The sequence below is a fragment of the Equus caballus genome, chromosome 26 (assembly GCF_041296265.1).
Source record: "Equus caballus isolate H_3958 breed thoroughbred chromosome 26, TB-T2T, whole genome shotgun sequence".
NCBI lineage: Eukaryota > Metazoa > Chordata > Mammalia > Perissodactyla > Equidae > Equus > Equus caballus.
In genome coordinates, this window is record NC_091709.1 from 22,024,906 (window position 1) to 22,039,233 (window position 14,328).

At 36.9% G+C, this 14,328-nt stretch overlaps 1 protein-coding gene across 8 annotated transcripts in view; it reads left to right on the top strand.

Annotated features, from left to right (window-relative positions):
* The first annotated feature begins 3,047 nt into the window (after positions 1-3,047).
* The window catches only part of LOC138920927 (uncharacterized), a 613,683-nt gene continuing 602,402 nt past the window's right edge, over positions 3,048-14,328 (top strand). For 6 of the 8 annotated variants that reach the window (XR_011432956.1, XR_011432975.1, XR_011432962.1 and 3 more), the window contains exon 1: positions 3,048-3,332. The gene's annotated coding sequence lies outside the window, so the exon portion shown is untranslated. The remainder of the gene's footprint in view (positions 3,333-14,328) is intronic. The other 2 variants (XR_011432979.1, XR_011432978.1) reach the window with 2 other exon arrangements.

The window sequence follows — 14,328 nt, forward strand, 5'->3', positions numbered from 1 at the left end:
GTTATAGTGGGAAGTAGGAAGCCTAACTTGCCTGATTTAATAAATTGTATTACTTAAGCAAGACCCCTTTATTTTTAGTGCTCTTTGTTTACAAATCCCTGTTTGTTTAAGGAGGTCAGATACGGACCATCCACTAACCTTGTTAATAAAATTAATACATTCATCAAAATCCTTAGTATATCAGCGAATTTCCAAGTGCATTCTATATGTTAGTAGACTCTAACTGTATATGATTTTATGAGCGTTTGTCCTCTGTTTTGATTTTTACTTAACAAAATGGATAACTAGCAATCAAGTATTAACTCTTTGATTTTCTTAGGCTTTTTTGTGCAATGTCAGATCAAAGGATTGGGATGACTAAGTAGAAGAATTGCACATTCTTACCAAAAAAACGGACAGCCATGATCGTGTATGTGTGTATTTATATGTGTGTGTGTGTGTGTGTGTGAGAGAGAGAGAGAGAGAGAGAGAAAGGCGATTTGTGAGGTCTATGTATCTCAATTTGATTACCAGTGAAATTTTTGTGATCTACTTGAAGATTTAGAAAAATTAGCCTTTGATAGGAAAACTATCAACAAGGTGAGACAAGTAGCTTCTTAGGTTTTTCTTCAATCATCTAGAGAAGAATCATCTTACATTACATATAAAGTAACTAATTTACATCTTTAATGTCAGGTGTTTTGATTTCAATGTGTGTAGCAATGCAGGAATACAAATGTAGCATTTTCTTATATTCTTTGTGTACTTTTATTGCTGAGCCTTGTGATCTCTTTTTGTAGGAATTTGCTTCACCCATCCCTCCTATCGAAACTTGATTTTTTGGAAGGTATAGATAGAAGAGATGTGCTTTTTAAAAAAAGCGTGCTTATAAAATGCAGAATCAACTTGAATACATTTTATGATACAAATCTTGCAAATACTAAAAAAACATAAATTGATAAAAATAACATTATTGGGATTCTTTCTCTCTAGTATGTGTGAATTATGTGTCACATACATGTGTCCATATGGATGCAGATGAATTACTAGTTGTCTTAATGTGCCTACTGTAATGATGAATTCCATTCCTGATTAGAGATGATGAGCTAAAAATAAAAATATACCAACACATATAGGTAAACATTGGTGAAATTCTACCTGAGGAAATAATCAATGCTTAAAGCTTAGCATTCTGATTTGGAACAAGAAATATGTAAATTATAAAAAATGACAAAATACAGAGCAGCTAAGCACATCCCATTTGGGTGATATTCTATGTAGCCATAAAACAAAATACAATTTTATTTATCTGCAAAGACTCGAGCCAGAAATCTCCATTTTGAAATGCTTATTTCTTTACAGTGTGGCTGAATGGCCATGAACAATGCAAATCAGTATGACTTTCTAAGTTCATTATACTTACACATTTTTTGATAGGTTGTCTACCCAAATCCTTTATTACACAAGGAGGTAAACCCCCAATGAATCCCCCAAACATCTTCTTTTCCTGATCATCATATGCTGCCGTTCTCCCCCCAGAAATTAACACACTCTGTATGCTGAATCTTGCCTTTTCATCTCCTGCTGCAGAATCAGTGGTCATAACAGCTATTCCGTTCATGAATATGTAAATACAACATGCATAAAATAAAAAAAAATTAGTGGGCGGTTCCACTGCAGATCATACCCAACTCTGTTTAACTAACACACGACAAGCAAAAGATTTAATTTTTCAAGCATTTTGAGCCAGCGTTGCAAGGAATGCTATAATTACGTAACATGGAAATACGTAAATGAAACATACGCGGGTGCTTAGGACAGTTGGGCTCCTGATACCTCGTCATCTGTGCATGGCTATGGTGATGCCTGGAGATTCATTTATGACTTCGCCCCGATGCCTAGTGACAAGGAGAAAATGCTTTAGGTCCTCACTAACCTTTTCTTCGCTGACCAGGTTCAACTCCCATACCTCACCCCAGTAAATGACTAAAACAGTGTTTAAATTATGCATGCATACATGTATACATGCATACACACACGTATAGTCGTACACACACTTTTTTATTTTGAAAGGGAGAAATGGCGACTATATTCGCTGAAGTATTCTAGAGGAAGCTTTAAGCTTTGGGAAGGAAATAATTGGGGGATTTTATTATTGAAATAAGCAAGCATGTTCTCGCATATTTTTACGGCATGCATGCCTATGCGCGCCACTCTGTGCAAACGGTGCTACCGCAGCTTGTGCGCGGTAATTAGGTTGATGTAATTACGGTGAAATAAAGGCAGCCACACTGATAATTTCACAGTGACTATTAAAGACATATGTGCCTTCCAGTGTACAATAAATGAACCTGAACTGCTGTCAGGGGCTAGGGGGACAGTGTGGCCAATGCACCTATTGTGTCCCTGCTGCAGAAAGGAGCCTGCCGATTGGCCACTGTCTGCAGCACATAACACTGGCTGGTTATAAAGGACTTGTCTAGGGGAGAGCCTTGTAGGTACTCCATTGTCTGGTAAAGTTCATATGACTGCATTCTTTTTTTGCAAGGCGGGTGGAGGGAGAGCGGGGAAGGACGGGGTGTCAGCTCAACTGTAAAAGCTGCACAGATTTTTTTTTTTCTTTCTCTCTCTCTGCCTCTCCATAGATCGTTTCTGTTTCATGCCCTGTCTCATTTCGCATAGCTAAAAAAGAATGCTAATTAAGATCCCTTGTCTTAACCTGAAAATAATGACTCGGATATAATTAGAAATCCGGTGAGAGTTTAAGATTCTGGTAAGGGACCAAAAACATCAGTTACGGTGCTTAGGAGGGAAATGAAGAATTATTTTTCTGTAATCAAGGTAAACATGGGCGAGGGGGGTTCCCCCTTATCTTTTTAACCAGTTTTAACCAATGATGTTCTACTGCAGATGAGAGGATACTGTATTTCAAAAACTATTTTAGCCATCAAATTGAAAGGACACAAATCAGTAGCAATAGAAGCCTTCTTAATCCTCCTTAGGATGCAATTCAGATGAAAGAACTGCTTTTTTTTTTTATTTTTTCTTTTTGTATGTGTGTGTTATAGATGGATCTGAGAACGCTGTCTGGGCTTGGTGCCAAGCGCTGGTATTTCACAGCAGCGACCGCCTCACAGACGAGCTGTGGGAAGCAGGAGGGAGACACTCTCTTAGGGTGCCACTACTATGGAGACACAGCTGGGCTGAACAAGATTTGCTTCAAACGACAACAAGGGAGACAGAAAGTATCTGGTTCAACCGCTGCCCAAGCAGGCAGGCACCAGAAGAGCTAGCAGCCAATCCGGCCATGCTCGAAGCCAGTTCTGCAGCTCAGCCAATCAGTGACATCACTGGTGAGAAACTCATTTACATCATGCAGTAATGAACTTTGTTTAACATAGCCTCCCCCTTTCCTGTTACCCCCTCCCCATATTAGAGCCTTCCATTAATTATTCTGCTGGCATAATTTAAACCACTACGCAAAAATGTGGCTACTTTCTCTCTAATGACTTTTACCTTTTTTCTCCCTCCATTGGTGTCTGCTGTCACTGAAAGTGTCTGGGTGCAATTCTATTTTGCTTTCACCTTGCAAAATTATCTTCTCTTTCTTCCAAAAAATCTTAGAAAAAGTGAAATCTTTGTTTATTTTTTCTGACGCCACTCCCTTCTTAAGAATAGCATGCTTTCTCCAAGCTAGGATTCAGAATTGTACAAGGAAATAGAGAATAAGGGGGTGTTTTGCCATGGAAGTTGCGATTTTTCCAAGCAATCTGCATCTTAGAGCTTCCTGTAATGTTTCCAGATTTTTATGCTGCAGCGGCCATTTTACATACAGTGTTTTATCCAAAAAAGTGCTTATGTGCATCTGTCACACGGAGGAAAGTTCGCTCTTGTTATATTTCATTCTTCACTGCTCTCAGCCAACATGTCATTTCATTAATGAATAGAACTGAGGTCATTTCTGGACAAATCTCTCTCTTCCCATCTCAGCACAATGCACCTGATTTGCATCCATTTACTAGAAAAACTGAATACAAGAACCAGCTTGAAAAGAAGTTAAGGGACTAGCTTACATATTATTTCAAAATATGTCTCAGCAGTTATTTCTCAGAATGCGTAATATTTAACATCTGCCTTAGTGTTTCTGTAAAAATGCCTGATCTCCATTCCCAATGTAATACTTTAGCAAATTTATCGGTTTGTTATATAACCAAAACAGACCAAATGAAATAATATTCACGAATGAGTTCATTTATCAGCAGAAAACCTTTGGGAACACAATTTTGTCTTGTACGTTTGTGTTTAGTTTGTCAGGGATAAACTCATTTGTTCTGTAGATAACTTACAAAGGCTGGAACATGTGGCATGTGAAGATTTTCGGGTTGCTTGAGAGAATCCCAGAGCAGAAACTGGGTCACACTTAAATGCGATTTCTCTTAAACCATATCTTTATTGCATATTGGCGTTAAAGGGATACAGTATCTAGAAGAGAAGGCAGAGTTTCATTGTCTTTTTTAAAAGAATATTTTGAATATTAATTGTTCAAAGACATGGAATTTTAAAAACATCGACAAGAGTTTCATAACAGGGCACGATTCGTTTAAGAAGCTTAAAGAGTACAATGATAGACATAGACACTTTTTAAACCATGTGAAGGATTTAGACGCTAAACCACGGCCCTTTTAATTCATGAGGCATTCCATCATCCCGTCATCAGTATTCAGGGAGCGACTGTCCTGAATCAGTCATGAGCTCCCCTGCTGCAGATCCTGTAATTTGAATCATGTGTAATAATATATTATCCTACTGGGGGCCTTCTTTCAGTAGGAGAATGGTTTATACATTCTGCTATAAGAGAACTTTTGGCTCTGCGCCGACTCACAGCCATTACTCACAGAGGCAATCATGATCGTCTTCCTTAAGGAATAACATCTGTACGACCTCCTGAGCCAAAAATCTGCAACCTCCCCCACATTCTGAATTATGATTTCTTGGAATTGGGACCACTTGACAAATCTGAAGTAGAAAAATGGACGGTTTAAAGGAATGGATCGCAATTTTATTAAGCATGCCATGTGGCGAAAGCACAAGCCCATTTTTTTGAAATGATGGAGAATAGTGAAGAATGGGGGCCCAAAATAGACCTAGATGTGTTTGTTTGGTTTTTAGACACAAGCTGAAACGTAATGTGTTTTATGAAGACATGGCTGCCTTGGTGTTTTTCTCTGGACATCCTAGCAAGGTTCTGTGAAGGGTGTGGCAATATGGAGGGATAAGTGGAGGGAGGCAATGGTTGTGAAAGCAGAGAAACCTTGTCTCGGCACTGTGATATATCAGCAACCATTTGACCCTGGAGTTAAAAGTTCAAGGAATGGCTCTGACTCTTTCTCTTGTTCTGACTTTGATCAGATCGTGTAATTTCATGTTTTTCCTTATCTGGGACAATTAAATACACAGCCAGCACAGAGATATTCTCTCTGCGTGCAATACCCTTCCCCTCCTCCTTTTATTTAACATTCGAAATCCTTCTTTGCTTCAAGGGCCAGGTTAAACGTTCGTTCTGTGAAATCTTTTCAGATCGTCTTGGCCAGAATCTCTCACTTCTCCGTCATTCTCTTTGTGCCTCCATTATTGTGTGGGGCACTCAACATTGCTGTAGGCCACATGCATGCATATTTTGCCACTAGACTGAAAGCCCCTTGGGGACAGAGACCACGTTGAATTCACCCTCTACCCTCAGCTCTAGGAATAAGGAGTTGTGCTCCTGGGTTTTAAATCAAAGTTCTAATTAATGAGTTCAAAGGACATCGTGAATTGTAGAGGAAGGGTTTGCAAATTCCAGAGATAACTATGTTGTTAACTATTACCACTGGATACCAGTTGGTGTCAGTTTTGCCTTATTGATCTTATGCTTTTCATTTCACTGGCCTTTCATTATAAAGCTCAGAATAAACGGTTGCTGCATTATTTTTCCTAAATAACCAGTTGTAGAGAAATGTAACTCTTTTTATTTATCAAATATCCCGGAATTAAGCCAAATCCGTTTGGTGTTTTAAAACTTAAAAATAAGTGAAATTGATGTAGATTAATTGCAAAGCAGCCATGATAAACAAATTACCTTATCAAGCTCTACTGTTAATGATATGGAAGAATTAAGTACTTGGAAGAGGTAAGCAATTAATGTTGGATGTTGTAATGCTGTATAAAGCATAACAGATCAGGAAATATGGAATCCCGAGTCTTATTCTTAGTGCTATAATTGAGATGGGTATTTTTAATCTGCAAACTAATACAATAACCTTTTAAGAGTGTATTTCTATATGTTTTTGATATAATCTGATAACATCCTGCCAAAATATGGTTGATTTGATACTACTCATCTATTGAGGTTTATACTCTTGGCTACTGTACTACTGCTAAGTGGAGATTCATTCCTTTACAGACAATGATATTCTTCGTAATATATTTACAAGTTGTATTTAGATTTTAAAAATCCTATTTCTGTTTGCCCAGTACATGTTATAATAAGGGAACGAAATAACTAGAAAATATATGCATCTTTACTTTTTGTATCTGAGAAAATAAAAATTTTAGCACTGGAAATCAGCTAACGTCCAGGTTTTATAAAAGTCTTAGAGAGGAAAAGTGTATTGTCCAAAGTATGTTCTATCAACTTCCTGGGACATCTGAGACTGGGGCCGGAATTCAGGAAGACCGGTTCAATATTCTTTCCACTTGACCAAATACTCTGTACTTTTAAAAGCAGCCACATAGGATCATACAATTTTATGGTGCTGATATAAATTACATTCACGTGTAGGATTCCTATTTTAGGATTGAAAACAAGGGAGATTGGAGCTTATTGAGGTGTATTTTTTCCCACTACCCTACAAGAACATAATCATCATTTATATCAGTATTATTTAAAATAATTTTGGTTTTGATGAAGAAAGGTGGAAACCTGATATGTGGGTTCACTTAGTAGTGGCTTTGACTTCAGTTAACACGAATGTTGTATCTTAAATTACAGAATTGAGTAAATAGATTTGGGTGGGGCCAGTTTGAACTCTTTTAGTTAACCAATGAATCGTGCTGTTATTAGTGGTCTTTTTTTTTTTTCTTCCTGTTGAAGTCTCCAGTTATCTCATTGATGGTATTTCCTTCTAGCCCAGTATTTAAAAATAGAATTCTGAACCTTATGAATACTGAGAGATGAAGTGTGACCACTTAGGGAACAAATGTTTCTCAAAGACAGTAAAAATAGTAGGAGGCTGTCCAGCTTCTTGTGTTCAGAAAATGATATTTAAGAACTCAGAGAATAATTGAGTAAATGTGGAGCATCTTAATTAAAGAAAAATGTTACTTTATGTCATGGTTTGAGACAGGGTAACTGAAGACCATTTGCATCTGAATAATATTGTTGTCTTTTCTAAACTTATTAAAGTAGTGATAAATAAGACTAAAGTAATGAAATCCTTCCCTTTTTGTTGACCATTTTTTGTATTATAATCATATGATCCTTATTCCAAAATTAACTCTTGAATTAAGAAAGTGGGGATAACTTGGGACCTATGCTTATGCAATAACACTATGGGGTTTTTGATTGTAAGATGGCAAAGGAATAGATGAATCCAACCTAAGAAGTTTAAATATTCTAGCTTTTTATTCTACTTAGTCCCTAAAACATGCTCAATATCAAGAGCAATATCAAGTACGTTTAGGAGCTTAATGAGTATTTTCATGACATTGGTGATAACATGTCACTGTTAGTGGACAATGGCACTGCTGTATAACAGGTTGCTGGCACAAGAAGAGGAACAAAAGGATATGGGTTAACGGCTAATATCCACTGAGGATGAGTTATACGCCATATGCAGGCATTATTTCATTTAATTCTCAAGTCAATCCATTGGTATCGTCTTCATTTTACAGATGAGAAAACTGAGTTTCAGACAGGTTAAGGAACTTGTCAAAATCACATTACTGAAAAGCAACAAAACTGGGATGGAAAACAAAGATTCTGACTTGAGATCTCATATTCTTAATCATTGGGCTCAAATTGAATAATCAGCACTTGCGAGTTTGCTGTTTGGCTGTAAGAACAAAATTTTTTTCATATATTACATCCAGAAATAGTTTATCTGGTTCATTTTTTTAGATGTGCACATATATTTTTACCTTAGTATTTTGTAAATGAGCTTGAAAGCTATGGCCCTAGCTATAATATCTAGATTCATATTTTCCTTCTATTTTTCTATTTATGCAACAATTCAGAGCACTTAAGGTAGAGCACGCAAAAGCAATTTTGAAACAGTAAAGTGCTAGATGAATGTAAGGTCATGATATTATTAAAGTGCCTTTTAAGTCTGAATTACTAAAAATGATTATTAGACTAAATGTTTCCATTTCCTCTTTCCTCTAGATATATGGCTTATTAAATATGTCACCTGTTTTATGAGAAAATTAATGCTTATTGATTTGGCAATTACAGAATGTCACTTAACAGTCTCACTAGATCCTGACTATCCAGACATTTAAGGTATCTTAGCATCTCTGTCCTGGTTACACATCTCGTGTCTGCAACCCACTGTAATCCATGGGATGCTGAAAGAGAGGAGTCTTGCAGCTCTTTACTAATAAATCCTATACCTAACGCTACATTTTCTAGTTTTTACCTCGTGGTAAGGACTAAGGGACATAGTCAACAAGTTGTTGAATCAGTTTAATTTTGCAAAGGCAAAGGGAAAAACAGAAGTGTGGGTAGTTTCTTCCCTTTCCAGATGAATCATTGTCCACGTTCTTCCTCAATTTCTTTACCGTTTCTTTCTCAAACATGTCATGTGCTTACTGTATGCTAAAAACTCTGCAGACAATAAACCTAGCCTCTTGAACTCTAGTTCAACAGTGTTATTGATGTTGATAATGGAAATACTACATATCAGTATAAATTAGTACATAATTACATTTAAAGTGTTTAGTCTTGTATAATTTATGGTCCCATCTCCTCAAAAAATCTAGAAAGGCAATAATTTTGAGCTCTATGCTTCTCTTTTGAGTCTACTGCACTTTATCTGTGGTTCTTCCATAATCCTGACACCTAGAACTCAAGAGGATGCTCCTTGGGAGGTCTAACAAATGCAGGCAGAAGCAGGACCATCTGTGCTCAGAAGACACTGGGCTCACTGATGTGCTTTCCAGGCTCATTAGCAGTTTTCAGGGTCACATCGTGATTTTGCCTGTGCCCTACATTATCCTCTGCTGCAATTAGAACTTGATAATTATTTTTTTTCCTCCCAAGACTTTGTTACTTCAGTCTTATTAACAATTTTTTTATTTGTGGGCAAGAATCAAGGTCCATGTAGCAGCTTCTCTCATTGCTTTCTGAACTTCCCTAGAAAGTACATCACTAGTAAAGTGCTTAAGATGTTTATTTTCACACAATGAAAACCAGAGCTGATAATGAGGAAAACAATGCCAATTATGTCTTGTGATGACTTAGCTCTACGGGTCAGGATGGAAGGGTTGGGGCACAGGAATCTCTGGCCAAATGCCTGCATCTGAACCTAGACTCTGTCACTGACTAGACTCATAACCTGGGACAGCTACGTAACTTCTCTGTGCCTTGGTTTTCTCATCTGTACAGTAGTACCTACCTTACAAGATTGTGAATTCTGTGTATTTTGCAAAGGAAGGTAATATAGAGATGGTAGTCTTTATTCTTCAAAGTGCAGAAGATGGTTGGGAGTATGTGTGTGTGTGTATTTAAATAAATATCAACATGGTGTAATTCCGTGCTATAATAGAGATGTGCTCAGGCTTGTGTAAATACTTTTGTTTATTGAGTCTGCTCCACCTCTTCAATCAGTTTTTTCTCTTATTTGAACAAGTTATCAAACTGTTGTTATGATATAATTATCAGTTTTATTCTACCAAATATTGGTTTCATTTTCCAAGTTTTTAAAAAGACTGTATAATCTTTCAGTGATAGCAGTATGATTTTACAATTACTAGCAACTAACAGTGTTCAATTCGTTGATTCTACTTTTTCTTCCCTTACTGGTTGGATGCATCAGGAAAAACAAATGTCCTAAGACACATGCAAAAATGCATGAAACCACTGACTTTGTTTTTTTTCAGAGCTCTGTAGTAGAGCTAATATTTCAGACCATGGTACCCTCGAATGACCTAGTCAGTGGCATTCTATCCAGAAGCTTAACCCACAGTCCAAGTGTCTAAGGCTCATGAATCAGATAACTGAAACATAGAGGGCTTTCCTATAGCAATCGTACGCTCAAGAAGAAAAGAAATGGATTCTAATCAGAAGACCTGGATTAGAACCCCATGTAACTTCTCTAAACCTCACTTTTCTTATTATAAAATAGGGATAGTTATTAATAATAATGACCAAGAAAGATAACTGTGTGGGGTAAATAAGGGGACATGTGGAATAATGGTATGTTTACTCTCTCTGGTGGCTTTGTAAAGCCTGTTTGAGCATGTGTTTCAATGTCAATAAGAGCAACATGATTTCAATAAAATGTCAACCTCTAAGGGGACAACCTCTAGTATTATGTGTTCTATAGACGAGAGAATAAGCTTGCTTTTATTTACATTTCAAATCAAAACCCCCATTAATTTGACTGATTTGAGAGGAGTGTGAATGCCAGTTAATTAAATCAGATTGTTATCCTAACCTGGGAATGACTGAGAATAAAGATAGTTGCATTTTAAAAGGAGGTGCAAGAACCTCTCTCTCTCTTTCTCCAGAGGACCTACCGTACTTGAGTAGAGAAGAGAATCAGAAAGTGTTTCCAGTAATTGATGCAGAGGGAAGTTCAGAGGCATACAGATTTTTAGGTGCAACTGATTGTCAGGAGTATCATTAAGGCAAATGATACCACACAGAGCATCATATTTGAACTCCCATGTGCCAATTTTATGATGGTCTATAATTTTATCTCATCTATTAAGTTTTTTTTGTTTTAAGGTATTTTTTTTGGTGAGGAAGATTGGCACTGAGCTAACATCTGTTGCCATCTTCCTCTTTTTGTTCTCCCCAAAGCCCCAGTACACAGTTGTATATCCTAGTTGTAAGTCCTTCTAGTTCTTGTGTGTGGGATGTCGCCCCAGCATGACTTGATGAGCAGTGTGTCGGTCCGCGCCCAGGATCCCAACCGGTGAACCCTGGGCCACCAAAGTGGAGCGCATGAACTTAACCAATAGGCCACCAGGCTGTCCCCTCATCTATTAAGGTTTGTTACTACTTCCTTCAAGCTCTATCCATATTTTTTCATGGTGTCAATAATAAGGATGGTAATTAAATGAACTTTGTCATGATATCTTGTAGGTGTAGATATTGGTTAAACTGTGTGTATAAGAAAAACAAAGAAATTACCCATTGGTTTTGGATACCTTATAGTAATATTATATTTTAATAAGTCCTGCTCCCCCTTTTCCTTTTAAACAGTAATTAGCTAACATCCCACTAAACACCACCAAAAATAGTGTTGAATGTCAGTGTCATTGTGCATTAGGATCTAATTAGCTTTTCAGTTCTTAAAAGCTGTTCATTTTGCAATAGAGTCAAATTTTGCCATTACCATGCTAGCCCTGGTGGTCTCAGATTCTTTAAAAATTACATTAAATTTAGTTATGTTTTTAGCTCTGTTATTTAATAATGGATTTTCTGGAGGTGACTGGGGTTTTGCCACCGTAGAAACACATCCTTTCACTAGATATAGACTTCAGCATGGAGTCTGTTAAAGAGGCCATACACCCTGTTTCCCCAGCAACACTTCTATTTAATGCTTGATACCCCAGGGTAGTTATTGAGGATGCCCTCTTCCATTTTCCATAGTGACTCATTTTAGGTTAGAAATTATGTGGCCATTCTATAATATAAAGCTAATTCCTGAATTTTTTGGTAAAATTATATTTTCAATAACAGATATTCTGATCTGTTGTCTTCAACATTTGTACAAAGTTATTTGTACCTTGTAGATCATGCAAACAGAGGTTTGGTTTTGAAAGTATGGTTGCAACAGTGATAGGCAATTTTGTTGACATGTGTTAGACACGCAATGAGTAGTTCCTGAATTAAACTCTCTCATTTGAACATCAGGTTTCATTAGTGCTCTGGTCTCCACGAGTAGCAGGAAGGAGCCTAGGATGTGAATTCATTTAACGAATATTGGCACTATCTGTGTGCCAATCACTGCTATAAGTAGTGAAGGACGCAGCAGTAAAGCAAACAGAGTCCCATGCTCTCAGGAAGCCTTTGTTCTAGAAGTCCTTTGTAGAGTAATAAAATATATTTATTAATTTATACTGATAAGCTTTGGCTCTCTTATACAAATTTCTCTGACGAAAGGAAGGCTTCATTTAAAAAGCAGCTGTTCTTGGTAAGACTACTCCAGGATGTAGGCTGACTTTTTACCATGAATTCCTATTGGATATGTTCTTTGTCTTCGCTCAATAGCTTACCTGACTTCTAAGCCCCTCCTGGAGTTGATGGTGCCAGTCGCCCATGATTTTTATGTCACAATTTAGTAAAGAAGAAGCTCAGAAAATCAAATTCCTCATAGTCTTGATATCTTCCTGTGTTCTACCCAACACGTAAATGTACATGGAAAACTTACTTCATTTGGCTTTGAAAACTTTTATTTTTTCTCACTGAGAAGGACAGGTTATCGTCGTTTTCTACAACATAACCAACATATATACTTCATCTCTTCAAATGCTTCCTGGAGCTTTTCAAATGATTTCAGAGAAAGCACCTTCTCTGGTTAATTCAGCTCTTCATAAAGCCCATGAATATTTTAAAATTTTAATGACTTATGGGCATAGAAGAAATAATCAGCCATTTGTATACCAAAGCATACTTATTCAAAATGAGAACAATCTAACAATCGTATCATAAAATCAGGACCATTTAGTGCTTCAAATAGCTTAAGATGATCTAGTTTAATTCCCTTATTTTTCAAGCGGGCACAGGCCGTATGGAAAAGAAGGGGCGTTTGACTTGCCCAAGTTCACAGAGTAGTCCGTGGCAGACTCAGAAAAAGAATCAAGATTTCTTTTATTTTGCTTTTTAAAAAGAATTCTGATTATAAAAGTAATATTTTCCCATTATAAATTTTGAAAATTCAAGAAAGATATGAAAGAAAATTAAAATATATAGCTAACTTACTCCATATAAGTTACCATGGTCACACAAATGCTATTTAAAAATCTATACATCTTTGGAATAATATTGAAGTTTCACTTTATAAACAATTTTATATCTTGCTTTTAAACACCAAAAGAAGCATAATATTATCTGATATTATATGAGAAATGTACATTTCGATTAAAAATAAAAGAAGGAGATTATATAGAAAAAATCCTGGATTTTTGAATTACAAATTTATAAATTTTAATGAGATGATATAGGATAAATTTAGAAGTATGAATACCTAAATGTCATTTGATAAAAATATTTGTTTTGGGGCCAGCCTGGTGGCAAAGCGATTAAGTGCGCACGTTCCACTTCGGCAGCCCGGGGTTTGCCAGTTCAGATCCCGGGTGTGGACATGGCACCACTTGTCAAGCCATGCTGTGGTAGGCATCCCACATATAAAGTAGAGGAAGATGGGCACGATGTTAGCTCAGGGCCAGTCTTCCTCAGCAAAAAGAGGAGGATTGACAGCAGATGTTAGCTCAGGGCTAATCTTCCTCAAAAAAAAAATTGTTTTGTGGTAAATTCAAGTGAGATATACCAAAGTGACAATGCTATTAGAGACGCAGACACGGGGTCACACTTTTGAGGAGTGGTATGTCTTTTCTCCACATGCATTCTGGATTATATTTTCTCTTACATCCTCAAGGAACTTGCTCCACTAATTTTCTCCTTTATCATCATCTCTCTTTCGACCATCTCTTTCTTCTTAGCGTTCACAAATGCCCAACTTTCACCCATCATAAACAGACAAACAAACAAAACAACCACACCCACCTCCCATAAACCTACCCCCTCCTTATCTCTCACTCACCTGTCCTATTGCTGGACGGGAGGTGAGGAGAGCTGGACAAACAGTCAAACTGACTTGAGACAAGTAGTGTAACTTCTCTCTATCGTAGCAGAATCGACAGTTTTATCTTTTAGAAAACATAAAATGATTTAGAAACTGATAGTTTTATTAAGTGATTTATGATCTCTTTCACCTCTAAAATTAAACGAATCTGAGGGAGAAGAGAGGAAACAGCCCTCACAAGCACTTTTTAGTTATTATTTTTAGAGAGTTCTAGACTAACTCTAAATGTGTATTTGACATAGTGTCACTGCAATTTGCAGCCGTGATCTCATTTCCA